The sequence below is a fragment of the Lissotriton helveticus genome, chromosome 10 (genome assembly GCF_964261635.1).
Source record: "Lissotriton helveticus chromosome 10, aLisHel1.1, whole genome shotgun sequence".
Taxonomy (NCBI): Eukaryota; Metazoa; Chordata; class Amphibia; order Caudata; family Salamandridae; genus Lissotriton; species Lissotriton helveticus.
Window position 1 is genome coordinate 752,063,823 of NC_136071.1, and position 17,753 is coordinate 752,081,575.

Genomic DNA, 17,753 nt, shown 5'->3' on the forward strand with positions numbered 1-17,753 from the left:
CCCACAGGTTCCACCTGTGGCTTGCTTCATCTTTGGACCCTCACTCATGCACCTAATGTGCATGAGTGGGCTCAGCACGTTTGTAAGGAGAGCTCTTATAAGTACGAGTGCAGGGAATGAAAGTGAGTTAAAATGACCTCTATATCCTCTATTTTATCGGCTTTCTTCAGAACTTACTATAACACTGCATTTATTGGTTACACAATCAATATTTAGTGCAAAGTAAATATTTAAGAATGCATGCAAAATACCGACCATACACTTAGGACTTTTTCCTGGTATGGTGTTTTTTTCTGAAAAAATGGAAAGGTATTTATTAATCCAGGACTCTTCATTTCGCATTTTTTTGGGAGTCTAGCATCCTTTGAAAGTGCAAGGAAAATCCTACTACTCACGTGGGAAAAACCACCCCAGAACAGAAGGAACATTTCTTTATGGTCTATTTTTAAAACAAAACCAATGTGGGTACATAAATTCACACAAACTGTGCGCCTGCAGTGTGGAGCACAATTAAAACATTTAATTTCAAGAAGGGATACTTACATGGTTTGTTCAGTCAACAAACACCATAGGGTCCTGCAGGGAGAGACTGTCCCTGTAGTCACACACTGGAAGAGAAAGTTGTTCAATATTTGTAAATAGCGTGGCATGTAAGGGTTGTAAGCCACAAGCAAGTGAACAGAGAAATGAGAAATACTTCCCTAGTCATCCCTGAATGTTACTGACTTGCGACCATTGGCGTCAAGATAAACGATTCCCAGTCTGGTCACGTGATGGTCCGTCATGTGGCCAGTCAAGGAACTCTTGTTTCGAGTTTTGTCGACAGCAACCCAATACCGCAATGTGCATGGGAAAATGCGTATCAAATTATTATTTCGGGGGGTTTGTGGCTGTTATTATATCACCGTGTAGTACCTACTTAAGTTAGCATAACTCTGCGATGTCCATGTCATGTGATTTGGGCAGAGGATGCCAGGAAACTGAATCCTCCGCCTAGCATTTGGTCCGTTGTAAGTGGCTAAACTCTAATGGTGGGAATGCCTCTCTTGCCTTTCACTACTGATGGCGTCCAAACCTTGCGACCCGGTAGAAGGTGCTGGGAGACAGTGTCCTATGCTTGATCTTAAGCCCTGTTTATTGTGTCATCATGCTGTATGTTCATCTAGCCTACAAATGTGATCTCGACATTACGTGATTATATGTTTCATGAAAGGGTACATTATTTTTAGTATTTGTGGGGTTCATTAAAGAGGGGTCAATATGACGATTATTAACACCATCTCCAGTATGTTGACATACTGTGAAATGTTTTACATTGTCATATTTAATTAGGGGTCTGTTGTGTTGCAGGGATAAGTAATGGCCTTGCTTCCAAAGGATGTTAATGCCATCTTATCCATGTCCATTTTGTATTCACAATATATTACCCCATGGAATTTTATCATTCAGGCCCAACGTGTGGGTGGACACTTTATAAATCCATCTTTGTTCTTTTTCGAAGAGTATCTGTTCAAGGTTTCTAGTGTCTGCCATGACTTGTTGTAGAGTGACCCATCTCATGTTGTTTGTTGTATGCTTCATTATTAGGAAATGTTCTGCCATTTTTGTGTTGTTACAGCCGCATCGTATGTTACTCCTTGTCTTGCCTTTCCTTATGTTTACTTTCCTGGTGGTCATGCCTATGTATATTAGGTTGCATAGATACCGCATCAGATAGATGACTTGTTTAGTATTACAATTTTTATTCTTTCTTAGCTCACATGGGGTGCGCAGACCTAGATCTAGTTCTTTCGCTGCATAGGTAAGGTGACAAGCACTGTGCTGTCCACAGGGGTAGTGTCCTGTGGCAGGCCTGGTGCAGTTTCTATTGTATGTGGTCTGTGCTGTTGTTTTGGTCTTGTGTGCGCCAGGGTATCTCATAAGCTTTTGGCCCTTTTATGCGAGAACAATGGAGGGTTCCAATGTCTGTTTCACATGTTCAATGTGCGCCAATTGCTCTCAGTTATATTTTTAACATGATTTGATGCCACATTGCACATGGTGACCCGTACAAGTAGTGGATTTGTTTTTGGGTGTGTTGGGGTTTCTAGAAGAGCCCCCCAAATGTTGTTTTCTTGCTCTTTTCTTTGATTTTTGAATGATCCGTTCAGGATAATGTTGTGCTCCCAATTTATCTGTGAGTATTTCTGCCTGATTTTTAAAATCTTGAATTTGGCTACAGTTCTTTCAAAGACGAAGGAATTGACCATATGGCAGATTCTCTCTCAGAGGTTGTGAGTGAAAACTATAGAATCGTAATAGGTTGTTCTTGGCTACTGGTTATTGGAATGTGTCTATCTGTAACTTTACCCCTTCATTAAAGATTGTCACATCTAGATATGTCTGTTTCGTTTCGTCCACAGTGTGTGTGGATTTCAGACTTCTATCTTGGTTGTTGAGCCAGTTGACAAAGGCTAATGCTGTGTCTGAATCCCCTTTCCATATTAAAAGGACATCGTCTATACATAGCTTACACAGAATAATGTGTGCATGATAGGTGTTTCTTTCATGTAGGATGCATTCAATTTCTAGATAAAATACATATAACCCTGCTACGTTAGGAGCTAAAGTGCTTCACATGGAGGTCCCGTGGGTCTGTTGGTAGAGAGTTCCCTCAAATTCGAAAAAGTTTCTTGTCAGGGGAAGTGCTGCTTTTCCAAAAGGAATTATGTCGGTGTTGTGTAGCGCCAGTCTTCCTTTTCCAGAATTTGTCTTAATACTTCTAATGTGTCGTCTTGTGGAAAGCTAGTGTGTAGGCTTTCTACATCTAAGCTCATCAGCAAATGGTCCTGTTCATTATATTCCATACTCCAAGTCTTTGATTTGTGCCAGGAGGTCTCTTGTGTCTTTTATATATCTTTGTGTTTTTTGTCCGATAGTTTAAGAAAATGTGATAATGGTTCTAGCAGTGACCCAATTCCAGACACTATAGGTCTTTCAGCAGGTGGGTCTTGGTTTTTATGGATTTTAGGTGTATATAAATAGGGAGTTATGAGGTTGGTGTTAGGCAAAAAGTCTCCCTCCTGTTTACTAATTCAACCTTCCACCATGGTTGCAATTTCTGTTCTTAGTATCGTTGTTGGTTCCTGGTTTAAGATCATGTAGTTGTGCTTCACTTTGTCAGATAGCAGCTGGACAAGGCCATTGGTGAAGCTGTTAACTTTTGGCAGGAAAGCTCTGAGCAGGAGAACTTCAATTTTGCCCCCAGTGAAGTTCCATCGCTTGCCTGATACTTTTCTCATCTTAACCTGATCTGTACAGTGGGTTAAGGCTGCATGTTGTAGTTAAAGAGGGCTTCCTGAGGCCAAATACCTGCTCTGGGAAGTCCTGTTTAGCCAGATTTGGTATTTGGTATTACAGACAAGCTTAGAGCAGGAGCAACCAAAATCCTTGGGCCAGTGTAATGCAACATTGTTGTATCAGCTGGTTCGTCCCGGTCCTCCGAAGGTGTTTCATACCAAAAAGTGTCTAACTCGCAGGCTTTAGAGAAAATTAGGAGTCCACCTTGGTACCAGTCAAGGTTCCAGGACCTTGAGGACAACACTTGGGGATCAAGCCTCACTCCAGCAGAGACCAGCATCAGGATTCAGTGCAGATCCAGTTGGAGCTGGCCAGCTGGGTAATTACAGAAAAGGTATTTTATAGCATGTAGTGTCCCAAGAGCTTGAGCAGAACTTCAGACATAATACCCTTGGAGTCCACGTCTTTCTCCTTGGTACAAGAACAGGTTCAGTCTTCAGGTCTCATCTCAGGTTACAGACAGTAGGTCCAATCATCTTCTCTTTTTTGAGAGGTCTAGAAAATGTTCAGCGGAGGGAACTGTGGGTGCCACATGTATGCCTGGCACCAGCCTCTGGGTTGGGGTGGATCCAGGCCCCTACCTAACCAATAGGGTAAAAGTTCCCAAGTTTTTTTCCCAAACTATTTATTAGAAATCCGACCAGTGAATTGGGTCTGCAATAATATTTCAAAAACCCCAAAATTAAAATCTGTTGCTGCTCCATAAGTGGAGATAGCATCATTAAGTTTACTAGTGTATCCCAAGCATTCCTATGATGCAAGGAACCCTGCTACAGTGAAAATAGGTTTTAGGATCTTCTAACCGTAAGGACATTTTTTACGTTTTTTTTAAAAAAAAACAGTATTTCAAGATTTTAAGATTAAGAGTACATAAAGAGAAGACATTGATGACGAGGCATGGGTAACACATCGTATATATCAAGAAGTTGCAAGACTTGTTGTATAAGCAAAGTACATTCCAATATGGGATGGTAGGGGTGGGTAAAAAAGTAGACAGTTGTTTAGGAGGCAAAAGGTAAAGAAGGGATTCTCCGCAGACAGGGACCCTGAGGCAGTGTGTGGGGTATCATATGTCAGTGTCCTGGCTAGAGCTGTCCGAGGATGGCTTTGATGTAAGCACCTGAGGGGTCGGAGCGGGGGAGTCTGGAGTCAATGTGAGGAGACATAGGCTAAGATGCTGCCAAATATCTTTAGGGTGGGCTGTAAGAGGTTGCAGAGAGGAATACACTTCACTTGTCAGGTCGCATAAGGTCATGCTGCGGAGCCAGGCCTTAACTGTGGAATGTAAACAGCTGCCCCAATGGAGCTCAATCCCTTGTTCGGCCAGGAGAAGGACAATGTTGGCAAATCTGTGACTGGTTGCGGGAATAAGGGAGATGTTGTCTAGGAGGGCTATAAACAGTAATAGATCAATAGGCATGGAAATCATCTTAGAGAGGATCTGGAATACTTCCATTCAGTATGCAGCTGGTGGACAGGTCCGGAATAGATGTGGAAAAACTGCATTTGGACCTCAGCATTTAGGCACAGAGTAGATCTGGAGGCTCAATATTGGCTAGCTTGCTAGGGTCACATAGACTCTATGTAGAAAAAGAAAATGTAGGAGGTTTTGTCAGTGGTTGGGGGGAACTAGTTTAGTCTGTGTGCAGCAGATGGCCCAATACTTCTCAAAGAGGGGGTGTCACAGGTCCTTCTCCCATTTCTTCCGAACCCCATCTACATTGGCTCGTTCAAGAGATGTGCATGCACGACAAAGTTTGGTGATAAGATGAGATCCGTCTGGGTCCAGTTTCAAAAGGGTGAGTGGAGTGAAGTTTTCAGTGACATTGTGATGGCGATAGGGGCTTCACCATATTTACATGGCAGCGTTAAGCCACTTTTTAAATAATGCGCCCTTTCACTCTGCTCTTTACGTGAAAGGGGAGGGCACTGGGTATTGCAATGGGAGTTCCACTGCAACACCCATTGGTTTTGACTCTGCCCCCTATTTACAAGGGTGGCGTCAACGGGAGGCGGTGCCAATAATAAGCTAGGGAAAACATGGTCTTAAACAGGAGAAATGCTTTATTTCTCCTCTTTTCTGCTGTTTCCATGTGCGCTGCGCTGTGCAGCACACATAAAAACAGCAAATTGCCATTGATTGTTTATATGCAAGTAGATGACCCTTCCTGCACATAAACAATCAAAAAAAAGAAATTACATCATTTAAAATTGGTTTATGTGCAGGAAGGGAGACAATTATTAATATGTCTCTTTTTACATTACATAAGTAGAAAATAAGCGTCTATGCATAACATTTCCATAAGCATTTTTTTATTATTATTTCCCATTTCTCTCTCTCGTAAATGTCTCAGTTTGCATAAGAGTTTAGTTTTCCTGCTCTTCACACGTTTAATGCTACTTACATTTTTTCTTCCACGTATTGTGCTTCATTTTGCATTTTTACTAAACCTTCCAACGTGTGCTTTGTTTTGCAACTATTTACAAAAAATTGTCACCCATGTTAATAATTTTTCCACACTATTAGTGATTGTTTTATTAGTAAGACAAACATTAGTAGATTTAATAAAGCAGGATTTAATTCTCTCAAAAAGCTGCACGCGCCGGCCGAGCGTACCTCTGTCCCTGGTGCTCCGCTGAGGCGCGTTGCCTGTGGGTCGTGGCTGTCGGGCGGCCGGGCTTAGCTCCGCTGTCTTCCATCAACACCTGCTTCCGGCTGGCCGGGCTTGGCTCCGCCGGTCGGGCAGGACAAGAACTACAGCCCCCATCAGCCCTTGCTCCAGGACGCCTCCCCCACCATCACTGCACAGCGCCAGGAGGCGCATAAAGACCCACCCACTCCCTCGTCCCGCGAGGACGCGCGCGGGACGCGCCGGGCCAAGCCCGGGCAAAGGGCGGGCCCTCTGAGGCCCTCTGGAGACCGCAGGAGACCGGACCGGGCCACCCCCCTGATATTTACCTTTTTCTGCTTGCCGAAGGTACTCAACTCCTTGACTTATATAGTAAATAGTGGGTACCAGGCCTGATGGAGGTCAAAAGTAAAAGTAGGGTGGCGGTCAAAAAAACACCTATGCTCACTCGTTCAACTACCAGAAAACAAATTTCGGCGCCAACCCCTCTGCCCACTTTAAGTGCAATCGATAGGATGCTGCAACAGACAATTGGTGTCGTTGTCAACGCTATTGAAAGTACGGAAAGAAGATTATCACTACCAGCTAGTATGTGTTTAATAAATCAAACATCACTTACTGATAATACACATGTTAGCGTTCCAAATGAGACAACAATGTCACATGATTCACTTCTATTGGAATCATTTGCAGGTTTGCCAAGGTATGACTTAATACAATCTGATGTACCACAGCTTTTAGATCCCACTGTACCCTGTACTAGGGAGACTAGACTATCTATAACACCTGACCTATCAGCCAGTACATTACCACAGCCCCTAATATCTAGTATTGTGTCTGTAACTAATGGGGATTTGGATGGTTATGCTACTAATTCTGTCATTCCAACTGTACAAATCAGTGATATTAGTCTGTCAAGCAGTGAGACTGATTGTGAGCCTGCACCCTTAAAAAGGAAATTAACCCAAAATCGAAATAGGTTAATAATTAACAAACAGACAAAAATATATAGAAGGAAAAAGAAGAGGGCTATACAAACCCTAGAAACCAATGAAAGAGAAGGTGTGATGCAGCAGAACAGTGGAGGGAGACATGTAAAAGACATAAAACTACTGGAAATGCAGGCTTCTAGCAATGTCGAGGCAGTTAAAGAATGTCTCGAGAAAATGGTAAGGGTTTGCATTGCACCAGTGATGGAATCTCTGGAAATTCTAAGTAAAAAAATAGAAAACCTAGAGAAATTGGGAATAGCTAACTTGGATGTTCTAGAACAACTGGGTTCACAAGTTAGATCTCATTCAAGTAATTTAAATTCCGGGAATCAGAGTAATGGTAAATTAAGTGCAGTAAATCGTATCCCTAGTGTGCCCATTATGAAGGGAAATACGGTACCCTCTACAAGTGGAAGGCAGAGGCCAACAACCACTGTTCCCAAGGTAATACGAGGGCAAAAAGTAGATGGGGCCCAAACTAACATCAATGAACCCACCCCCACCTACAAGAGCCTACCTGTATCAAGGCGCCATATTGATAATGTCATCCCAGCCACTATCAATTTGCCACCTGATTGCACACCATTTGTAGCAATACTTGCGAATGTCCCCAAGTTGTTGCCTAACCAATTTGAAAATCAAGAAACCTTGAAAAATAAGACCTTATATTGGTTGGCGAAAAATTGCGGGTTCCCACTACGAGGCGCGGAAGAGATTATAACTACACAGAGGGTAGGTTGGGTAGGGCCTAATAAAAAGGAGATAGACGGGGACTGCATAATTATAAATTTTAGGACTACGGAATGGGCGAGAGATTCGATTTTACATGCACCTATGCCATCGAATCACGAATACAACATTACACTGTTCCCACTTGATTATTTTTATAGGAACCAGTCAGGAAGACAAATCATTACACATAACTTCCAGCATCCAAGAGCGGCCTTTACTAAATATCCTAATGTTGTACCTATTTGTCCCCCCTTACTGCCTAACCTATATGACAACTTCCTGGTCCAAATTCTAATAGATTCCAGCTGCTCGGCTCACTTGAGGAGAATGATTGACTGAGCGATCCGTCTCTGATATCGAGTTCGGGAATTACTGTAATAGGTGATACATTACCTTTTGAGAAAGAGCTGGGTGATGAAAGTTGTGTAAACAATATAACTGAACCACAATCAATTTCATCAGATACTGGGCTATGTATAGGCAATGTTGTAGATAATGAACCAATTGTAACCAATGATAATGTTAATGTTACTCCGACTGTAAGATTTGAGGCTTCAATCTTGTCTAATCACCTCGAAAGTACTGTAACTATTAATGCTGATTCTCTTGTATTTAATAGTTGGAATATAGCCGGAATTACTTCTAAATTATGTACCCCATTTTGGGATAATTTCATCATATGTGGCTACGACATTATTTGCCTACAAGAGACATGGCATACTGGACTAATTGAAGTTGAAGGTTACACCTCTTATAATGTGGCAGCAGTAGCTTCCAAAGCTGGTAGAGCTAAGGGAGGTCTGCTGACTTTGGTTTCAACTAAATTGACAGAATTTACCCTTGGGGAGCATTCTATAGTCTGTCAGCATGCGTCTATATTACGTCTAAAACACAGCTATAGTAGGGATCTAATTGTTGTAAATTTTTATAATAATATCGTGGGCCCTAAACGTGATATGATTGTTCCCGATGTTGAACGCGCTATTGAAGCTGCAATCACTCTCTCCAAGAATAATTTTGTAATTCTGTGGTCAGGTGACTTTAACATCCAAGCCTGCAGATATGCTCGGAAGGGGATATGCGGCCACCACGAGGATTATGTAAAGGGTGACAGTGTTTATGTTAATCATTTCCCGCATAGTAATTATGGCAGCGCACTGAATAATCTAATAGCCAAGTTTAATTTGGAATTGCTTGATTGTACAAAAAACAATAATAATGAAATTTGTCCAACTTTTAGGGGGAGAGATGCCCATACCAATATTGACCATATTTTGGTGTCCAGTGGTTCAATTTTCACCAATGTCTGGGTAATAGAGCAACCTGTGAGTGATCACAACAGCATCTCTGTGGAGTTAATGGGTTGGGGTCAAAAAAGCGTTGTGAAAAGTAAAGCAGTTCACGGGATTTCTGCTGAAAGACTAAATGGTACAAGAATCAAATGGATTAAGATTGACCCTAATAAACTAACAAAGGATATTATCTGTAAATGTACCAGAGAGGTTGAATATTGCCTTGCACCTAATGTGATAGCGCCTGAGGTTCTCTCCAATTTTATGAAAATTACATGCACAGTTGAAAATTCCCTGTTAAAAAGAAACAGAAGGGGTAAGAGAAATAAAACTGTGTGGTTTGACAAACATTGTGCCGAGACCCTGAAAAAATTAAAAAGTGTACTTAATACTAAACCTAGAAATAAGGAAAGAGTCAGTGAAGAACGTATTAATTATAAACTGGCCCTGTCAATCAGGAAAAGGGAGCTACAGGACGAGGCCTGGAATAAACTTGATATGGCCGCTGTAACTAAAAACCATAAACTTTTTGGGGAAACGATTAATGGCCCATTCTTAAAGAATGAAAATACCCCTGAGGTCAGTTAGCATGTCAGCTGTCCTGCATGGATTGCACCTTTTTCTGAGATTTTTAATTCGGATCTTAAATTTGATGGGTCTATCTTATGTTTTAATTGGAAGAAAATGCAGTTGTTTTTAACTTTAAATGAAGTGACAGATGCAATTAAAAATAGTAAGGGTGGTAAAGCACCCGGGCCCGATGGGGTACCCATGGATTTTTATAAACACGAAATAACATTATGGGCCCCAATCCTAACTCGTTACTTTAATGCTGCGGTGGAAGATAATCTACCACTGACATGGGGCCAATCAATTATCATACCCCTTTATAAAAAAGGATCCAGGTCAGAGGCAAGGAATTATCGTCCAATCTCTCTTTTGGACTCGACAGTTAAAATCCTTAGTCGAGTCCTATTAGTGATATTGGAAGCCTGGGTCGAGGAGAATAACATTCTGTCCCCAGTGCAGTATGGTTTTCGTAGGGGATTGGGAACAATGGAGCAGTGCGTGAACCTGGAACTCATAGTCGGCAAGTATACCAAAGCCAAATCTGGTAATCTTTTTCTATGCTTTGCCGACTTGAGTTCCGCATTCGATCTGGTGGAACACGCACTGCTCTGGCCCATACTACTAACAATGGGCGCCCCCATTGAAATTATCCATCTGTTAGCTCGCTTGTATAGTAATTTATCAAGCAAAGTAAGGTTTGGAACAGACGGAGAGTGTACCCCCTTCTTTGAAGTTAAGAGAGGCATCCGTCAAGGATGCGTACTTGCCCCTTTACTATTTTCACTTTTTATTAATCATGTGGATACATTTTTAAAATTGATTAAATCTGATGCTCCAACGATAAATGGTAACCCCGTCCCTGTCCTCTTATACGCGAACGACGCGGTCCTCCTCTCTAGGACACATAATGGTCTACAACAATTAATTAACCAATTCCATATTTTTATTAAAAGCAGGAACTTGAAAATTAACAAAGGAAAGACTGTTACCATGGTTTGTGGTAAGAACATTAGGAAAAACAAACCTTTTTTCCTAGAAGGAGAGAAACTAGAATCCGTTAATAGTTTTTGCTATTTAGGCATCACCTTTTCGGGAAATGGGAAATGGATCAATGAACAAAATAGTGTCCTTTTCAAAATGGCCCGGAATACAAATTGTATTTTTAGATTTGCTGCTAAATTAGGGGACCGCAGAATTCGTGAAATGCTAACCCTTTTTAATGCTAGATGCATCTCCTCAGCTATATACGGAGCTGGAATATGGGGGTATGATGTACAGTGTACCAATTCTATTCAGGTGAGGGAGAATGTTTTTTTAAAAAGGATTAATAAGTGTTCCAGTTACGGCTTCAACGGAGCTAATACACAAGGAATTAGATATGTATTATATCAATGATCTAATTGCCCTCCGTCCTCTATCCTTGTGGCGCTCAATATGGGCAAAGGAGGAAACCAAGTTTACGCAGGACGTAATAACAGATTGTATCAAACTTGATCGCCGATCGAACATTCCTTGGTTGAAGCATATACACCTTTGGTATAAAACTTTATATGGACTGGACATTTACAATGAATTAATAATGGACCCCATTTTACCAAAACAGGAGCTGAAGGTCTCGTTTATGAAATTTACAGAAGAGACCAGGATGGAAAAATATATTAAACAGAGTACATTCAATTTTTACCAACATTATAATATTAATGTAGGCTTCCAATCTTATTTCGTAACAGTCAGTATTCCCTCCCATCGATTTGTTTTAACCCGCCTCCGCCTAGGAATTGTGCATCATCTTGTGGCTTTTCCTGTGCCTAAAAACCTGGAACCTGTGTATGCCCATGTGATGGCAAATCAAAACAGGGCACGTGTCACTTTATGTTGTCTTGTACTTTTTATACTTCCTTAAGGAAATTTTACTTGAAACCCATCTTTTTAAAATACAATACGCATCATCTACAAACAGCAATGACACTAGTGTTTAACCTAGAGTCCCCAGATGTATGATTTTATGTGGCTACTTATATTTTAAAATGTATCTCTGCAAGAAAATCAATTATTATATGAATTCCCTTAGCTGTTAAATGTACTATGCACTTTAAATTCGATGCTGCTGAATTATGTATTTGTATTTTGCACACATATGTTTGTTGGACTAATCGCTGCTACTATTATACTTTTCGTAGGGTTGGCCTATTATTTGTATTTTAACATTGTTTTTAGTTAATAGTTAGTCTAGGTGCTGCTGCTTGCATATGCACTTTAGAATTGCCGATTTGCACATATACTAATTTACAGACACTATTTAGCACTTTAAATTGCATATTTGTACATAATTAAAAGTCGTAGGATTGTTAAAATCCTAAATTAATACTTGAACGACCCAATGACTATGCTCTATTGATTCTGGTAAAATGTTCATATCATGAGCGCTATTATGTAAGATTGTATTTTTTTGATTGCCTAATTTGGTATTGTGTTAAATTACTTTTAAATGTATGTTGCTATATGGTTGTATTTCTTTACAAACCGAATAAAGCATCTTTGAATTTGAATTTGAATTTGAATTCTCTCAAAATAATGCTTCATCACTGTGATATCTATTGATGTAGAATGGAACCTTCTGCATGTGCTTGGGCTGTTGCTTGGCGAACCGGTGTTCTAAGAATATAGGAATTAAAAGAGTGGGAGTTGGAGAGCAGGTTCAGTGAAGGCAGTGTATGTCGAGCAGGTTAGGGTGATTGTAAAGAACCTGGAATAAAACAAAGGAGTAAGAAGATTACCTTGATATGCAGTGTCTTCCTCTTAGCACTCACCCTCTTGTAACTCAAAATTACATTAAAAGTATTTTAATAAATAAAAAAAATTAAATTGACATATATGAAAAATAATGTGTCAGAACAGGTACATTTGAGATCCATGTCTAGCATATTAAAAGTCTAATGTACTTTAACATGGTGCAGTGACTTTTCAATTTGGTGGATGGGACCTTTCAACTGGAGTTGTCATTTGAAGCTTCATTATTTATGTTTTTATGCTACCTGTCTTTGCACTACAAGTGTGTGAGCTTCCAGGTTCCTTTTAACAGGTCTTCAGAAGAAAGACATAAAACAAGTCTTCAAGAACTGATTGTCATGCAAGTTCAGTTTTCATTAATAATGTCCTGGTTACTTATCAGTAATCTCCGTTACTCAGCGTATAGTCTTCTTCGCCAGATGATTTACACAGTGAGCTTTCAGCTCTTCAACAGAACCCTCCAAGGAATGTTAGGTTCCAGTCCTCCCATCCCTCCCCAACATGGCCGACTACCTTCACCCTAAACCCAGTACAAGTGGAGGCACGACCCACCCCATTTCCTGTACAACTACCAAGCCCAGCAAGCAACCACATGAAGCCGATAGTCAAACATGGAGAGAGGGATGGAAACTCATGTGGCAAGGAAGATTATACTCAGAGTAATGAAGAATACCGTTAGGTAACCAGAGCATTACCTCCTCATAAGTCTTCTTCACCACCTGAATTACACCGTGAGCATATACCAAAGCTAAGCGGATTCATGTTCACCAACAAGAAACCACAGAGCAAAGTTTGAGCCAAACAACAAGACAGAGGGAAAAAAAACAGATGCTCAACAGAAGGAGCGCTAGCCAAGTGCAGGAAGAGCCAGCCTGTAGAACAGCCTCAGCAAAACCCCCAGAAGCAGGACCACCCCACACCACACTATTAGGGTCCATGAACATGTGATGAGAGGCCCAAGTAACGGCCCTACTGAGCTCCTCAATTGAGACTGCCTTGAAAGAGGCCCAGGAGGCAGAAATACCTGGGTAGACCGACTCTCGTTCAGGGCCAACACCTCCAGAAGGAAAGTCTGCTTAATTCACCTATTCAGGGTGGACAGAGAAGGCTTATGACCATATCTCACTAGGCCAAAAGTGACAAACAGACTATCACACTTGCAAAAAGGCACGGTCCACTCCAGATAAACTAAAACTGCGAACATGACATCCAGCAAGGGGAGACCAATATCCACCCCAGACCCAGGCACCGGGGAGAAAGCCAGCAGAACAACCTCTCTGGAACGGTTGGCAACTGAAGGGAACTTGGGCAAGAACTTCGTTTCAGGGCGAAGGACAACATGATCAGGCAAGACATGCAAGAAAGGAGGAGACTGCAAAAACAACCCCAACTCTCCAATCCGACCAGCGGACACAATGGCCACAGAAACACCACCTTCAAGGTCAAGAATTTAACATCCACTGACCCAAAGGGCTCAAAAGGAGCCACCTGAAGGTCCTGTAACACCAATGGGAGATCCCATGACTGGGCAGGACAAATCACTCTAGGACGTTGAAGTAAACAACTATGTATCAACCGGGCCACCAATGGATCCAGCCCATCCAACTGAGGCCTACGGAACACCCGCAAAGCTGCCCACTGAGCCTGAAGCGTATAAGGAGCCAGGCGCAATGGAAAACCATCCAAAACAAAATCCAGCACCCTTATCGGGTCCACCAAATGAGAGTCCAGGCCTTTAGAAATACATCTCCTCAAAAAGGACCCCCAATGACGGAAATAAGACTGAATAGTGACCGGAGGTCAGGAACCCTGAATCAAGTCTACCACTTCCTTGGAGCAGCCACAGGACAAGAGGCTCACCCTCTAAAGAGGCAGCCCTGAAGATGGAGCCAACAAAGAACCCCCACAGGAAGACGCAAACTCTTCAACAGATACGGAAGATGAGGAATTACTCAACACTTCTGAATGGCCAGCTCTCTCAGAAGAGGATACCACTGGCAGCGAATCCAACCCAGCACAATCAACAGAACAAATGCCTCGTCCAAGCGAATTTTGCACAGAACCCGGGCAATCAAAGGAATTGGAGGAAATGCGTAGATCAGGGTGTACGGCCACCTGAATGACATTGCATCCACCCGCCACGCCTCCGGACAGGTAATGATCATGCAGAAGTGGGTCAGCTGAGCATTGACCTTAGCTGCAAACAAGTTCACCATCAGGCACCAAACTTCATCTGCACGGAACACCTCCCCCAACAGAGAAATTGAAGATGGGGGAAAAAGCCCTGCTCAGGTGATTCGCCACACATCTCTCACCCCGGGATATACACAGCCTAAAGAGACAACACAGTACCCTCCGACCATGTATGAATCTCCTGAGCCAGAAGCCACAGGGACCGAACACTGCAGGCCCCCTGGTGATTGAGGTAACCCATCACCACCTGATTGTCCGTCCGGACCAGAATATGGTGCCCCCGAAGGGCTGATGCAAACTCAAGCCAAGCCATCTGTACCGCCTTCAGCTCCCGGAAGTTGGACGAGCAGCGAGCTTACAGGCAATTCCAGAGACCTCCAACTGGCTGGCATCCATCATCACCACCGACCCAGGGCTATCCAAATCTGAGGGGACACGATCACTGTGTGTGCTCCCCTAACGGTGTGTTGCTGGTACGAACTCTGTTAGCAACCACCTGGTAAATATGGCGTTGCTTTGTACATTCGCATGCATTAATGTATTGGCAATATTGCCAGTAAACCACAATTTTGAAGTGTGTTTAAATGTTTGCCACTATCTTTCTTTTATTGTTTGTCAATCACCACAGGCTGTGATTGAAGCATCAGTGAGGTGGAGACCAGTACCCAAGCACTGATCAAATTCCTGATAATAAGTGGCAATAAAACATGACGGCCTTTCCAACTGAAATGGTCTAACACATGCCGTTATTTTATTCTGAGTGTGATCACGGCGATCAATAAAGTATGTATACCTTCAAGTGAGTCACAACTCATTTTAGCTTGGAGAAGCAACTTTCTTCTTTCTCACCACGGGGATGAATAGCTAAGAATGACATAAGCAGCGATATTGCATTCTTTTCCACTTTCTTTTCTTTTCTTCATCTCTAAAAATCTAAAAATTAGGACACTACCTTTTTCTTTCTATACAGTCATGTACGTTACCAATGATGATAGCATGAGCAAAATGGTGAGTACCAACCAGCAGCTCCCTTGGTGATGCTTACTTGAGGTACTTTCTGACCTCTCACACCCTTTTTTCTAGTTTTGCTCATTAGATGAGGTGTTATTTGGTGTATTGATAAACATTTTAAATTTGAACACTGGGAACTAGGTATGGGAACTAGGTATGATTGGCATCTTGGCGAAGCCAGCTTCTTGGCAGAGATAGTTTCAGACTTTCCCTGGTACTCTAAAAAAGAATAGTGTTCTGTCATATTCAGTTCTTGTGTATTATGACCAAATAACCTCCCTCTAGAAGGATGTATTGGAGCCAACAGCTTCCTATCCACTGCCAATTTCTTCACAATTTCCTCCAGGTGAGAGCCATACAATTTAGCCCGGGAAAAAGGATTCTTCATCAGAAGGGACTTCTGTGCTGCTTCGTCCTTCCAATGGCGCAGCCAGAACGGGCACTGTGCCTGAATAGCAGCACCCCTGATGCAGCTGTGGCACCCAAGGTGTCAAAGGAAGTGTTGGACAACACTCTCATCTGCTGCTCCATGAGTGCATTGTAGGCAAGACATCATCCCCTTGCTCCATAAGCTCGTCAAGAGACTGATAATCCTTCAACAGTGATGGAATGGTGTAGGAGAGGTAGGCAGATGCCCTAATGGAGAAGTTGGCTGTGGCATAAGACCTCTTAACTATTGGCTCCACCCTCTTGTCTGCCGAGTCCGAAGGAGAGGAATCCTCTGAAATGATGGACGAAGGAGAGGATAACCCAGCCATCAGAGAATCAACCTTCACAGCAGTGGGAAAGTCTTTAGCAAAATCCTGAATAGCAGAGTGTTTCGAGAGATATCGCAGGAAAGACTGTTTGTCCACCTCCTGCCACTCATTGTCAGTCACCCTCCTGACAGATGGGTGCAAGGGCAGAGACTAGGTTCATGCAACTGGTACTGCATGAATAAATTATCTGCATCTCCCTGCACTGGAGGGACAGATAAAGCCAGGTTATCCTTAATGTGTTGCAGGACCTCCTTCAGCTCCTGCCCCTGCACATATCTGCCATGGAGTTCATCCTCCTCACCATGTGCCCTAGCACTGGTGGAAGGCTCAAGACGATGCTTCTTAGGAAGGGGGTCCCTCACACTCCTTAAATGCTGCAGCCTCAGCAGCCTCAATCATCTTCTGGATGGCCTTAAAGGATGGTGTCTCCGCAGGAGCCTGAACATTAGGGGCTGCTTCCATGTGGGGGTCCCTCGCCAGGCTCCATCCTGCTCCATACACAGAGAAGAAGGCAATTCCCCCAGTGACCGGTAGGTAATAAATAGAGAATTGGCAAGATGAAAAAACAAACACGCCTGAAAATCCAGCCGGTTGCCATGCTACCATATATCAACGGCAGGGAGCCTGCTGACTTTGGGGGTTACATATGCATTGCTAGGCAAAATGCCGAAAAGGCAGGAGTGAATGACGCATCATGAGGGAAGTCAAGCTGGGCCGTTGTAAAACATCCAACCACCCTACAGCGGCCCTGGGAAACAAAGGCCACTGGAGAAGGCGCACACTGGCCAGCAGAACCTCTGGACCAGGAAGACGTTCCCCACACAAAAGAGCCAACAGAACACCATGAAGAAAAAAGGGCGGGCGTAGTGGCAGAGTTACAATAAGCGGTCATGCAGCACAGCCCCAACACTCCCAGAATGAGCCGGCTGAAGCAGGGCTCCCGCCTGTTCAGTAAACTCGCTCTGCCGAGCCTCGACAAAAAGCCTTGTAGAACAAGGTAAAAAGGGGTGTTTCAACCAGAGCCCACTTCACATGGCCTCTTCCTGTCAATCGTGCTCAGAGAAGCTGCAGTGAAGAACAAAAAAAAACAGGAAGTGGGTTAGGTCATGCCTCCTCTTGTACTCGGTCATGGGTGAAGGTGGTCGGCCATGTTGGGGAGGGATGGGAGGACTGGAGCATAACATTGCTTGGAGGGTTCTGTTGTGGAGCTGGAAGCTCACTGTGTAACTCAGGTGATGAGGAAGATTGACAAGGAGGTAATGGTGATTTAATTGGAAGGAAAAACATGCACACCATGAGATTATGCGCCTTTAAAAGGGCAAGACCTTTTGTGTAATCCTTTGTCTAATTTTAAGTACTGGCTACTTATGTGATAAAGAACCTTCAGATGCATGTAGTGCTAAAACACTTCAGTTTGAGATTATGCTAAATGCGTTTGATGAATAT